Here is a 5,139-nt window from a genome sequence, read left to right on the forward strand (position 1 = left end):
CCAGCTCCATCTACTTCCTCTCCCTTTCTCCTCCTTCCTCCCTGCTTCCTTTGGTCTTGACACAGTGGAGTTCCTCTGCTTCCCACACTGATGCTCTTTTACATTACTGTGCTTGTTATTCTGATGATCTTCTTTAATTTCTCTATCAAAAAATGCATTCAGCTCAGTAGTTTCCTCCTTAATGGAGTCTTCACTTGAAATCCTCTTTCCTAAAGCCTTAGTGAATTTTCCTTTTAAAAAAAAAATTCACAAAGTACTTTATCTCTATTCTAGCATTTAGCATATTTCATTAAAACTATGTAAGAATTCACACAGAGTAGATGCTCACTAAATATATTTTTCCAGCTTTATTGAGATGTAATTGACATAAAACACGGTATAATTTTAAGATCTATAATGTGTTGACTTGATATTTTATAAAAATCACCACCATAGTATTAGCTAACAGCGCCACATCACATAACTACCTTATGTTTGTAGTGAGGACACTTAAGACTTGACTCTCTTAGCAAGTTTCAAGTATTTAATACAGTGTTATTAACTATAAGCACCATGCTGGATACGAGGTGCCCAGAATGTATTCATCTTATTGGAAGTTTGTACTCGTTGACCAGCATCTCCCATTTATCCCCTCCATAGTCCCTGGAGTCCCGGGGAGCCCCTACTCCCCGGCTTTTTTTGGATTCTACGTATCAGTGCTATTGTACGGTATTTGTCTTTCTCTCTGATGTTTCACTTGGCATAATGCCCTCAAAGTTCATCCATGTTTTTCTCAGATGGCGGGATCTCCTTCTTTCTCACGGCTGAACAATATTCTATCGTGTATGCATTCCATACCTTCTTTATCTACTCATCCAGTGGACACTTAGGTTGTTTCCCTATCTTGGTTAATAACGCTGCAATGGAAGTGCAGATATCTCTTTGAGATCCTATTTGCATTTCCTTATACAGCTCAATAGCAAATAAAATAAAATAAAATAAAATCTGATTAAACAATGAGAATACTTGAATACACATTTTTCCAAAGAAGATACACAAATGGTCAACAGGTACAGGAAAAGGTGCTGGATATCACTTTATCATTAGGGAAATATAAATCAAAACCACAATGAGGTATCACCCCTCCCTTGTCAGAATGGCTGTCATCGAAAATGACGAGGAATAACAAGTGGATGTGGAGAAGAGGGAACCCTCGTGCATTATTGGTACAAACGTAAACTGGTGCCGCTATTATACAAAATGGTATGGAGTTTCTTCAAAAAATTAAAAATAGAACTAACATATGATCCAGAAATTCCACTTCTGGGCTTTTATCCAAAGGCAATATTTCTTTAATTAATGAATTACTTATCTTTATTCTCAGCACTTTCTTCACCATACTGTCACTGCATTAGAAGCGCCCTCCTCTCTAACACTCGGGAGCTATACATTTCTCTGGAGTAGACTTTTTCACTTTGCACCACAACCGCTCATTTACATAGCTTTTCCTCCCATCTCGACTAGATTGCAGACTCCTTGCGGTCATAGTCCTGTGTTATATTCTGAGTCTAACACTGTGCCTAGCACACAGTGGTCACCTAGGGAGTACTGGGTGCATGAATGGATAAACTCAAAGGGCAGGGTGTCCAGTCCCAGGATTTGTGACTACAATGACTATTTTTCCCATTGATGTCTGGCTGTGTTTCTGATTTGTGTCACCCAGTTTAACTTGTGGATATAGACTTGTTTCTGATTTTACTTGTATTTGTTTCTTGCTTACAAATACTGTCTCTCCACTGAGCTGATTAACCCGTGGAGGTCTTACAGCTCACATCTCCCTAACAGAGAAGAATGGATTGCTATAGTGATGTAGGCTCTTAGGGACTTGGGATTCTCCTTCTTGCAGGAATTACCTCTAAAACAATTGCACTGGAGCTCATGGACCTCTCTAAAACATAATATGTGTTCAGTCAAGTGAAACTGTATTATGGAGAATATATGAAAACCCAGTGAAGGTGGTATAAAGTACTTTCAGAAAGGATCTCAGTAAAGATCCTCATAGCACATTATCCACAAGCTAATCATCAATTAGTCTGATCAGTATTAGATTTGGTTCATAGTCTACATTTTCCAGAAGTCTTCATGTAAAACTACAAATTTGGAGAATTTTTACTCTCTCATCCAAAGCACTGAACATTGGATAAAGAATCTGAATCTGATCTAGAAAGCTATGATTGAGTTTCTCCATGTTACTGTGGAAAATATGCAGAAAGTTCAAACTGGAAAAATGTTTTGTCTCAATTATCTTGTGTTAATGAGAGAATGAAAGATACTTTTTACCTTGATGTACATTTACAGTTGACTCCAAAATACCACTTTCCTCAGTTGAGCTGATAAAACTAGATTTTCAATTACCTTTTTAAAAAAGATGCCCTAATTACTGGCTATTTAAGTGGTGTGAGTATTCAATTGTCTTGTTTGATTGTCATAGATATTTACTCCTTTTATCTAGGAGCATCCTTTATCATTTTTCATGCTCGCTTTTGTTTTCTGAGGGAACAATGAAGAAAAAAATTCCTAGAGAATAAAGAATCAGAAACCACAAATTACCTGAAAGATTTAGGGATTTACGCCCTTTGGAATCTAAACCTAGATGATGTTTTTGTAAGAGGAAAGCAAGTCTAGAAGCTATTCCAGTTTAAAAGAACCTGGTGTCAAAATGCTGAAGGGCTGTGGAATGTAACATTTGAGTTCGTTTGAGGCCTCTACACCTGCAATAATTACCAGCGCAATGTAATGCCAAGCTCCAGCCCGAGAAAAAAATGAAATCAGTTCTATGATGAATTCTTCACAAAACTATCAAATTAACAGTTTCAGAACTTCACAACTTAATTTTCTGTCTAGGTTACATATGCATCATCCAGGTTCTGTATTTTTTTTTTTAATTTTTTTTAACGTTTATTTATTTTTGAGACAGAGAGAGACAGAGCATGAATGGGGGGAGGATCAGAGAGACAGGGAGACACAGAATCTGAAGCAGGCTCCAGGCTCTGCGCTGTCAGCACAGAGCCCGACGCGGGGCTTGAACTCACGGACCGCGAGATCATGACCTGAGCCGAAGTCCACCGCTCAACCGGCTGAGCCACCCAGGCGCCCCCAGGTTCTGTATTTTTTACTATAGTTTTAAAGTTTCATTTCTGGAGAAGAAAACAAGATTGTTGGTCAACTATATTAAATTTTAAAACAGTACGTTAATTAACACAACTGCATTTCACATGGCTTATTATGTGGTGTGACCAATGGACAAAACATGATCATACATATCACAGGGATGTTTATCACTTACTATGTGATAAGCAACTGCTTTAAATGTTCTTCCTTATAAAGAAGATAGCAATGAATTCCTCACACAGTCTCTACAATAATGATGATGATATATTTAAAGGGCTTAGGATAAATGCTTAGCATATTTAGGCCATTTTATAAAACAGTTATGCTTTTATGAACTGAAAAGTTCCATTGCAGCAAAGCCACTGCCAAAGTGCCTCGTCAAATAATATGAATGACGAGGTCACCAGTTCTCCTGCATGTTAACATATTTTGTGATTATGTCTTTGGTGGGGAGTGGGGTGTTATTATACAAAAGTAAAGGAAAATGTAGTAACTAATGGACTAGACAAGGAAGGATTTATAGTTCTTATTTAGAAGTCTGGAGTTGACTCAGGACAGGGTCAGCTTCTCATGAATGCTATCAAGGACTTGGATTCCTTCTATCACACTGTTCTTAATCCTTGGTTGTGGCTTTCATCCTCATGATCACAAGATGGCTCCTATGCTTCCAGTATCACATCTGAACTCCAGACACAAAAAGGGCAAAGAGATAAAGATCCAAAAATCTTCTCCACACAGAGATATCGTTGTTTTTATTTGTATAGGTAGTCATTTCCCAGCAGATTTTCAATTCTATCTTTTTTTAAAAAAAATATTCTTGTCACTTTCAATGTTTTTTTAAGAAATTACAAATAAGAAAAACAGCTTTCAGAAATAAACATATTCTAAACACCAGCCCAATTCGTTGCTTTTACCAAAATTTAGCACCGGGAGATCATATCCCGTCTTCTTCACAAATGTGGGAAAGTCTTCAGGGCTCAATCCCATGTTTGCAGCACTGGTCATTGGATGAAAGTACGCCTTTCCGCGTCTACCTTCCAAAAAAGCAGAATCCAGAACAAATTTCACATCTCCATCACCACAGAAGAGTGCAAGGGTGTGGCGCAGCTTTGGCCAACTTTTAGCTTTTCTAGCATGGCTGTTTCCTCAGCAAACCAAAGATCCCCACTCCCAAGGCCTAACTGCTTGGCAAGATCGTTTGAACATGAAGTGTCACCAGCCAATAGCTTTTTTTCTTCTTCTCTGTAAGAAATAAGTTCTTACTATGTGCTCCTTTCAAATGCTGGATATGAGGCGTCATTTCTTCAACTGTTCTTCAACTGTAAACACCTCCGGGTGCCCCACGACCTCTGTGCGGATGGCCAGGGTGCCCATCCGGCTGCTGCTCCAGTGAGGCCCACACCTCAGCACCCACCATGCTGCTGTCCTGACCAGCAGAGAGAGACTGCACAATTGTATCTTATTAATGAAAACAAAAAACAAAAAACAAACAAAAAAACCATACCACACAGTGATTCAACACCAAGAGGACTGAGAGCTTTTAGATTTCATCGGGGCACATACCCATGCCTCTGGGCTGTCTGTGCTTCTGTGTGGATACGCTGATGTAATAATAAAGGAAGAAAGGGCACTGGATAGTCAGCCAACAGTGTCAGCTACACTAGGACTCAAACTACGTATTTTGCAGCTTGTACGAAGGCATGCCTAAGTACGATTTCAAAAGGCAAGCATATTTAAAATCTTTTCAATCGGGCGCCTGGGTGGCGCAGTTGGTTAAGCGTCCGACTTCAGCCAGGTCACGATCTCACGGTCCGTGAGTTCAAGCCCCGCGTCGGGCTCTGGGCTGATGGCTCAGAGCCTGGAGCCTGTTTCCGATTCTGTGTCTCCCTCTCTCTCTGCCCCTCGCCCGTTCATGCTCTGTCTCTCTCTGTCCCAAAAATAAATAAACGTTAAAAAAATTACTTTAAAATCTTTTCAATCAATTTTGCC

General features: G+C 39.3%; 1 pseudogene; it reads right to left on the reverse strand.

Moving 5' to 3' along the window:
• Positions 1-4,017: 4,017 nt before the first annotated feature.
• On the reverse strand, positions 4,018-4,567 carry LOC112869920 (prolyl-tRNA synthetase associated domain-containing protein 1 pseudogene; annotated as a pseudogene).
• Positions 4,568-5,139: the final 572 nt, after the last annotated feature.

Source organism: Puma concolor, chromosome B1, assembly GCF_028749965.1.
Source record: "Puma concolor isolate L17-30 chromosome B1, mPumCon1.1.hap2, whole genome shotgun sequence".
NCBI lineage: Eukaryota > Metazoa > Chordata > Mammalia > Carnivora > Felidae > Puma > Puma concolor.